The 10,159-nt window shown below is 39.7% G+C and overlaps 1 pseudogene; it reads right to left on the reverse strand.

Moving 5' to 3' along the window:
- Positions 1 to 4,399: 4,399 nt before the first annotated feature.
- On the reverse strand, positions 4,400 to 5,111 carry LOC148096940 (uncharacterized; annotated as a pseudogene).
- Positions 5,112 to 10,159: the final 5,048 nt, after the last annotated feature.

Genomic DNA, 10,159 nt, shown 5'->3' on the forward strand with positions numbered 1-10,159 from the left:
AATCTCTCTTTTAAAGAAAACATTGAGCCGCAATGGCACTGCTTGTATAAATAAAGGTTTTAAAAAAACAGCAGGGAAAACATGGATTGATTATTTTCAACACAGATTAAGCTGTGTTCTTATAAATTAATTAAAAATAAGTTCAAGAAGTTATTTTAACTTCTAAGTGATGTTTAATGAATAAACAGATTTAGACAAATGGTAATTTTCATCAGTGTGTTTATTTACAGTATTTGTTTAACATCTCTTAACTTATTTGCTAAGTAATCTGTTAGCTAACTAGAAACATTTTTAATGGCTGATTGCTGAATGAGAAGGAAATGGAATTCTAACAAAAAAAATCCCAAGAATAAAAAGCTTTGAATTTTAATAGAATAGCAAACCTGATATTTGCCTGAACAGGAAGTCTTGTTTTGGTAAGCACAGGGTGGTCACACAGGGTGGTCTGTAGAGAGTGTTTGGGATGCTTCTTTCCATTGTCCACTGCCACATCACATAGATGGATTCAGAGAAGTGCAAAGATAAAAGATGGTGGATACAAAATATTACTACTATAATATAAAGCCAGGAACTCTTCAACAAAAACAACAACAAAAAAAAAGATTAACAAAGCACTGTGAAAAAACAGGAACCCTAGATTTATTTTTTTTTTTTTGCTTACCTGCCTGGTAAACGGACTGGTTCTTATATAGCGCTTTTCTACTCATCTGAGCACTCAAAGCGCTTTACACAACTTGTGCATTCACACCATAGCTAACATTCACACACATTCATACTCTGATGGATGCATCGGAGAGCAATTTGGGGTTAGTATCTTGCCCAAGGATATTTGGCATGTAGACTAGGGGAAGCCAGGAATCGAACCACCAACCTTCCGATCAGTGGATGACCTGCTCTACCACCTGAGCTACAGCCACCCTTAGTAGTGATGGTGTGGTGGTTGGTCATTACTTACATGAGATACCAAGGTGTGATGCATCTGTTTGCAGGAAGATGGCCTCGAACCTGGTCTTCATCATTCCAAAAGCATGCTGGATTCTAGAGTGTGTCCTGGAATCATGGCTGTTGAAGTGATGGGCTCCACTGTAGAGGTGTGGCCTGGTTAAGTTGAAGGTGGAGAACAACATAAACATTTTTTATTATTATGGTATGAGGTGGGTTATTTTAAAAAATCAACACATTTGACAGATTATTACACTTAAAACAGTGTATTCCACTGTGAAAACACTCCAATGTACTTCGCAATTTCAGGGTTGCCAGTCGACAGAGGCTATTCTAATGTAAGGGCAGTGATTGGTGGTGACAGAGCTGAAGGCTAGACAGCCTGTTGCTGTGGGTCATTTCATTTCATTTTTTATTTTGTTTCACACATGATACAGCAGTAGTTCATTTCCTATACACAACCTTCCTTTCAATTAAAGTAACACTGTTTCCATGCATGAAAAGGAGCAGGAAGAAGAATAAATTCATAGCGCGAGAGTATGCAGGCAGTTCCTGAATGATTGAATAAATTGATACCACTGACTGGCCCCCACGCGCGGCTGACCAAAATCCAATTGAAGTTCAGTAAAGACAATCTTTAATCACTATTCTGGCTGCTTTCCTGGGTCTTCAGGATGTTATTTCTTCCTTAATAGATTCAATCATAGTTTAAAAACTGTATTTTGTACTTACCCGAGTGATCTTTGTCTGAAGTGTTTATCTGAAGCATGTAAGTGTAGCAAATATGTGAAATCAGGGTGGGGCAAAATGTTTTTTCAGAGAACTGTGTGTGTGTCGTCAGGAGCAGTTTAGGGGGCTGAGACTCATCACTATCATCATGATAAAATGAAATGCTCCGTCCATCGTTCTGATCTGAATCCTGGATAAAAACTAATAATGCAACCCTTAAACCATTTTGGCTTTTTAAAACTAATAAAATATTTCCTCAAAAGCTCCAGTACAGGGACAGTGTAATAGGAACTATCTAAAATAATTAGGTATTAGACAGATGGCATTAAAAAAGTGCCGTATTTATTGCTTAGTAACTTAGAGATTAAGGTGAGATGGGCAAATACTTGCAAAAAAAGTCCACATTAGATGAACTCTTAATGAAACTTGAATTAAAAAGGATATGGATATATTTTTAGTTTGTTACAGTGTCAGAAACAAGATGACTCTATGTTAGGGTTATCACTAACCTCCTAAGAACTCTTTCATGGCATGCATTTTTAATTTCGCTTTGATATTTGGGCTGATTGGGACCCGATGAATGTAAAAACAAAGAATCACCAGATTTTTTTTTTTTTTAGCAGATTCTTGTTTCTAAGAAAAATGAAAGCCACATATGACAATATTCGTTTTAACATTTGATAAAACAGAAACAGTACAATGTCCTCGTAAGTGGATATCAGGCCCTTGTAGAGTAAAATATTGTATTTTGGTCTAGACAACCAAAAATGTGATGTACACATATGTGGACGGCAGGTCCTAGGAGGTTAAAGATATGAACAGCGTTGTATTTAAAAAGTTCTGCATTTCTTCTTTACAGAAAGATAGATCAGGTGTGTGACTTGTGTCTGTGCAGCTGACAGACTAGCTCACACAATAGTAGCTCATGTAATATTATCAGTATCAAATAAAACGATGTTAAAGATTTTTCTATTTCTTGTTCTACATAAATACTTCTTGTTTATAATGATTATAACAACCTTAGTGAAGTACAGTATTTAAATGACACAAACTTTCAAAAATGAGGATCAGTATGAAAAAATAATTAAAAAACAAACAAACAGATTAATAAATTTGATATTTGTTGTATTTCTGTTCAGCTCCACAGTGAAAACTAAGGTGAAATAGAAATGATGCACCTTGAAGTGATCAGGAGCAGTAGCACTTTTTATGGTTGGAGCCTTTGTGCTTACTTGATACAGTTATAGTAGTAGTAGTAGGTACAGCAGTAGTTAAGTAGAAACAACTTATGGAAGCAGAAAATTGGAGTATTAATATATCGATAATATTATCGATGTAAAATATTAAAATGTAATATAATACCATGCCTAATCCAAATGAATGACCTTATTGATGTACAGGATATAAATCACACTAAGCTAAAGACTTTAAGCAGAATCAGTAGTGTTTAGAAATACATTTTTAAAAAGTTAAAATAAATAAATAAATGACTCACTGCAATGACTGAGGTCACCTCATTTTCTTTGTTCATGACATCCTCATATTCCTTACTTTCAAACTCCAGTTCTTTCCCTGGAAGCATTCTTGCTGAAAGGTTACAGTGTTACATATTTACTCTTACAGTACATAACGTGTTCAGTCAACACCAAGTGATGGCATTATTTGAAATGGCCATGTACTGAAGGGCACAGAGACGTCACAATTCAGTCAGTATGTTGAAGGAGCGCCCTCTCATGGCCAAAAGCTTCCAAAAACCCTTTTCTCTTTCTCTCTGACTGTAGTGGAAATGGCATCACAGTCTGAAATCAAATACAGCCACATTTTAGTTTTCTGGATTCATTCATAGTGAGAGCTGTACTTTATTTAAGTTCATGGATGTACAGTCCCTTTCTATGCAAAACAAGTGAATGAATATTTTAAAAACCAGTATGGCATACTGAGAAAGGATTAATAGTTTTGACACTTTAGGAAACACGTTTATCCATTTTGAGTCTGATAGACATACAAATATGAAACTGCAGATGGTCAGCTTAGCTAAAACACCAAGATAAGATAAGATAAGATACCTTTATTAGTCCCACAAGGGGAAATTTCATGTTAAGGCTGCAGACCTATTGCACGCAATGGCGGCGCCATCTTTCCCTCCAACCATACATACATAACACAAAAACATCACATGGGGAAGACAGGTGAGAGAGGTATAACAATGGAAAAAGCACCACATGAGGAAAGATAAGTAGAAAAAAAAATAACTCCCCCCAGACTGAGCTACAAAATGGACATCAGTTTGAGAACAGAAAAAAAACACCTCTGCACATAGCACATGAAAAAACTCTCAATACACCAAAGAAACACATGACAAGCAACAGGGGTGGGTAAAGAGTGAGAGACAGCCAATGTAGACAGTACATCCAGGCCTGCAGCCAATGCGCTGGTCTCCTTGATCCACCGTCAGTATCGGAAGGGAATAAGCGTCGAAGGCGTTTGGAGGGGGATGAGTGTACATCTGCATGTGTATATATATATCTGTGTGTGTGTGTGTGTATGTCCAGAGTTCAGCTGAGACAGTGTTCTTCACCTTGCATAGAATGGGAAGAACAGTCTAAACACAGTCCGTATCAGGGTGTTGTTGTTCAGCTCCAGCCTTGAGACCGCAGCTGGTGCCGAAGGGGAAGTGATGGTGGTTTTTACTTTAGTGCGAACATCTCATGAGAATTTCAAAGTTGTTCTAACAGTCCGATACTGGTCTGTCAATCTCCCGTTGGAGAGCCGTGAGCTTCTCCATGATGTTATCAACCTTACGTTCCGTGATGTTGTCATTCTTGTGCTCAAAGAGCCAATTCTGAGAACTCACGACTGCAGTGAGCTTCTCCAAGATCTGATCCAATTTTCACTCAGAGGTGTTATTCCGAGCAAGCCCCTCCAAGATGTAATCCAGTTTGCGCTCAGAGGTCTTATTCTGAGTATTCACGGCAGCCGTAAGCTTCTCCAACATCTTATCCGTGCTGCACTCAATGAGCCCATTTTGAGAACTCATGCCTCGTTCCATCATTTCAGTCCCAACGGGCAGCCTTGTGGGGGTTTGAACAGCCGGTTCCGCTTTCTTAATTCTTTGATAAGCCGGGGCCAAGCCAGCTCCAATCAGCAAGAACCCTGTTATCATGGTTCCGAATAGATAGATATCTTCAGCGTCTTCGATCGACAGTCCCACCAGGCACACGATCCTCCAATTCTGCCACCTGTCCATTGTGTATCCGGCAGGGAACGTACCTGCAGGACACTCAGGCTCACCCGAGCCCAGACTTCTCGTTGAGAAAAGGGTGTCAATTGCATTCAGGGACCAGTTGATCAAATCCATAATTCCTCTTTTAGGTTTTAGAGAACAGACTGTGAGAGAGTGTTCCAGGGAAAAGTAATACAAAAAGCACGAGACTAGACAAGGACACAAGAGGCTAAGCAGGGAAGCTAAGGGAGAGGAGGAGGTCACTTGCTTCACCAGGCTCCAGCCTAAGCCAAGTTAGACACAATGTGCCCTGGCTCTAGCTAATGTGTGAGTTACATCAATCTTAAAATCCTAATTCTGTGCTAGAAATACTAAGGAAAAATCACATCACCAAATATTATCACTACTTCATATACAGATTATTTTAGATCTCTCCCACAAAGACCCTGAAAATGTTATTTTTCTCAAATAATTGTTTCATTTTTATGAAAAAAAAAGTTTTTAAAATAAGTGGACTAAGAAAACCAAGCAAAAATGAAAGTGGTTTAGCAGAGGAAACACATAGTGGGGATGTATGCATGGGAAGACAGGTGTATGGACATATACAGACTACTACAAGAAATTTACATCACTCTTTCCTTTAGTTTTCCTGCACTCGCCAAAGTAGTAGTGATGCGCATCACAGCTGACATGACAACCATGACAAACTCAGTTTGAATAGCTTTTGTCTCCGCCACTGTCACACACTAAAAGGACCTGTGAGGGTGAGATATGCAGCAACGAGTGAACTGGTACCTTCAGTTTTGGGCAATGTATGGGATTTCTGTTAGAGGAGAGAAAATATTAATGCAGATTCCAGGATGGTAGAGACATAGCAAAAGAATTTTTGATCTTCATGATTGTCTAAATTTCTACCTGAGTCTGAGTGATGGGGAGAGGCAGCAATGGGGAAGAGGTGATTTGCACAAAGTTACCTACAAGGAATAATGGCAGTATGCGGTGTGAAGGCTGATTGACCTGAAGGCAGGCAGAAAGATGATTTAACAAGACCAGTGATGTCACAATCAGCTTGATAGCCTGGGAAAGTGGAATTGATGTAAAGCTTAGATTAGCCGCAAACACCTGGGAAACAGAGATGTATTAGAACTTAGCAGGTGGATTTCCAGAGGTTGTAAGGTTGTACAGGTGAAGAGCGGCCAGGCAAGGTATGAACTGTCACCAGCGCAACTCCCCCCGATCAGAGTACAGAAATCCTGTACTTAAGTAGAAGAATAGAAATCTGTCATAAATAATACTGTGGTAAAAGCTAAAGTACTGAATAATTGCTTTATTTAAGTAAAGGAGAAAAAGTACCAGCACTGCACAGCACAATTTACTCAAAGTAAGAAAGCAAAGGTAGCAAATGCATTGTAGAGGGTGAATGTGCCTCCAGACATACACAGAAAAATGAATGTTGTCAGTGCTTAAAGCAAATTTGGGCCAGTGGGGAAACACCAAAATCAGCTGTAGCAGCTCAGGATAGGGGAAAGAATCACAATGCACAATCATTTCTATGTGAGGTCTAGACGTTTTCTTTGTATACAGTGTTGTGGAAAATCTTAAATAAAACTACAACCACCAGGTGAGTGTGTTTTTGAAGTGAAGTTTATTAAGAACACTGCAGTGGAGAAAACATTCAAGTCAAACTCCAAAATGGTTTTCTGAGGAAGGACACCGTCCCCACCCTTGAACAGGGTGCCTGGATGTCTTCAACTCTACAATAGGCCCTCTGTGATAACATTTATGCATACAGCTAAATGAGAAAGTGATATAATATGTGACCAATACATAGAATAAAGAAATTTCCAGTACAATTGGCTATGATCAGCTGACCTTTACAGGAATTTTACAGAAATTCCTATACACGCCTCTGAGGGAAAATTGGATCAGATCTTGGAGAAGCTCACTGCGGTCGTGAGTTCTCAGAATCGGCTCTTTGATAAAGACTGGCTTCCTATTTGAGGGTGGGTGTGGTTTGTGGCTCAGATGCAGAGGAGGAGCGAAGCAGTGGGTTCACAGGTGGTCAGGAGGAGGCTGACCAACACAGCCAATCCCCATCGTCTAATCATGTCTCCCCTATGTGAGCAGGGGGGAGGGGTGCCTGAGATGAAGCTGTGTGTGACTGCTGCGAGTATTACAAATAAAAGTAAAAAGACAGTGAAGCTGCTCCCATAGTGTGACAGACAGATAGTCATGGACGGGAAACATATTTGTATGGCATTGAGTTGGAAATGTAAAGCAAATCAGTATATTCATGTAAAGTATATTCATATGTGATTAAGTTGATGAAAATCATGTTGAATCATGTACTCACTGTACACTTGTGACTATGTAGCCACAGACACCACCTCCATTGTTAAGTTTGCTGACGACACTGTTGTTGTAGGCCTGATCTCCGACAACATCGAGACGGCCTACCTGGAGGAGATTAGGAACCTGGAGACCTGGTGCCAGGAGAATAACCTCCTCCTAAACATCAGCAAGACTAAAGAGCTGATCTTGGACTTCACTACAAAGCAGGCAAGGAATTACAAACCCCTCATCATCAGTGGAGAGAGTGGACAGTTTCTGATACCTGGGTGTCCACATCACTCAGGACCTGTCATGGTCCTGCCACATCAACACCCTGGTTAATATAGCCCATCAGCATCTCTTCTTCCTCAGAAGACTTAGAGACTTCCATCTGCCACTGAAGGTGTTCAAGAACTTCTACTCCTGCATCATCGAGATCGTCCTGACGGCAAACATCTGCACCTGGTTTGGGAACAGCACCAAGCAGGACAGACGAGATCTGCAAAGAGTGGTGCGCTCAGCCGAACGCATCATTCAATCAGAGCTCCCTGACCTGCTGTCCATCTACACCAAGTGGTGCAAGTCCAAAGATTATGATGGACCTCTCTCATCCCAACAATGGACTCTTCTCACTGTTCAGGTCTGGGAAGCGCTTCTACTCCCTTAAGGCCAAAACAGAGAGAATGAGAAGGAGCTTCTTCCCCCAGGCTATTTGGGCCCTGAACCAGGTGTAGGACTGGACTCTCACACACATCACATCACCACACGCACCACCACACATTTCCTATAATTTATAATCTTTATAATCTCTTTCTGCTATTTGCACATTTTTTACTCTAAATCCCTAAGTTAATTTGTAAATTTTGTAGTAACCTGTAAATTGTAAATACTGTAAAACTTTTTTTCTGTCATTTAATGGTCGGGCATTGTACAGCTACAAGCATTTCACCCCCATGTCATACTGTGTATGGTTGCGTGTGTGTGACAAATAAAATTTGAATTTGAAATTAATATTCATGTGAGTCATGTTGAATTAAAATACAGCATGGAGCTGAGTGAGAAAAGTAACCAGTGTACTGACATTATTTTAATGAAATAATCTCTGCCCTGGTTAAATTAGGTGAAAAGTCAGAGAGGGAGAGAATGACAGGGTATGGCTGGACATCGTGTGCATTGTTTTACTGCATAATACTGCTCAGGCACGTGCAGAGGGGGGGGGGGGCTAGAGGGGCTTGAGCACCCGCCCCTTTCCTGATGGGTGCCCAAAGTGCCCTTTTGTTGAGGCAACTTTTTAAAAAAAAATTTTTTTTTTTTTTTAATGTGTGTGTGTGTGCGGAGTCCTGTCTGTGCCCCTCAGCAATAATATTTAACTATTAATCACAGTTTTGCTAAATAAAAGGATCTGGCTTGCATCAGTCACATGATCACATTTAGCCAATGATCGCCCTTGACGGCAGAATGCGCTGGTTACGAGCCGGGAACGAGCTCACAAAGAGCACGCGCATTTTTAGCGGTCCGGAGCTGTAGGAGAAACACAAATTAACTCAGAGACAAAGACTGATGCGACAAAACCAGTAAGTAGGTGTACAGCGTACACTGTAGTGTATAGCACACAGGAGTATTAGCTCATTACGGACACGTTGGTAAGTTGTCTTGTTGCAACTGACGAACTGAAACAAACGAGCGTGCTGTGTTTGCAACAGCACGACAAACATTACCTGTCCTTTTATTAACTGCACAAGTAGTGCTGGTCATAGCTGCTGGCTACCTGGGTAAGGCTGTCATGGGTCTGTAGCTCTGTCACCGTTTTAGGGAACATATTTAGTTTTAAAGTAAGTTTCCGGGCTTTTCCTGCCTTTCTGGAGGGATTATATTTCACTAAAAAATGGTCTAATATGCATGTCCACATAATTATGCATTATTATAATTATAATATATTAAAAAACACACGCTGTATTTTAAAGAACATACATTAAGAAGCAGATTATATTAGATTTATATTTTAAATAAGACAAAATTTGGTTTTTACAGCAGTAAAATGATTTTATCTCTACAGTTTAAAAAAGCTTTCCCCCCTGCACAGAGTGGATAGTGAAACAAATGGAATCATCATAAATACATTATTTCATATTTATTACTTCTCCCTCCTCATTGCTTTATTATTGTAGCTCTAGTAATAAATAATAATGTAAGGATTCTGGATCAGCACAGTGATGCCCATTGTATATACAGTATTCTGAAGAAGGTCTAAAATGTCACTGTGTGTGCGTGCATGTGTTTATTTTATGTATATGGTTTTTTTTAAATTATTACTCATGATATAACATTGTCCAGACATGCCTGGTAAGGACATGAGGAGGGAACAGTAGGCGCTGTGTGAGGCTACTAAAGGCAGGGCTATAACATTTTTCTGTATTTATTTTATTATAGATTAAGTGTTAGGTGTGGATAATTAGATTATAGTTTATTGCAATAGCAAGTTGTGCCTTGTTCTCAGATAGACAGCACGTGGAGAGTGATATATGAAAAGATGGGATGGAAAGAAGAAGAGAAGCAAAGAGTGATTCACAGGCAGAGCCTAAATTATTTCTCACAGTTTTTTTTGTTGCCTTATGGTTCCAAGCGCTGTCACCAATCTTTGCATTTTGTTATTATCTCATGATACTTGTTTAATCAGCTACCATCTCTCCTATGGACTTTTTAATGTCTACAGTCTCAGATCAACACAGCCCTGCCCTTCCCATATTAGATTCTTGATGAATGTGTGTTGTTGTTATTCAGCCTGGTTCAATGTGCCCCTTTTTAACTTTGAGCACCTGCCCCTTTAAACCTCTCTGCACGGCCCTGATACTGCTAATTGGTGATGCTTAGTTACCTTAATTTCAGTATTGAGAACAGGTACATTTGTCCACTTTAATTTTAACCAGCCAAGAG

The sequence above is a fragment of the Neolamprologus brichardi genome, chromosome 20 (assembly GCF_056152115.1).
Source record: "Neolamprologus brichardi isolate AB-2024 chromosome 20, ASM5615211v1, whole genome shotgun sequence".
NCBI classification, from domain to species: Eukaryota; Metazoa; Chordata; class Actinopteri; order Cichliformes; family Cichlidae; genus Neolamprologus; species Neolamprologus brichardi.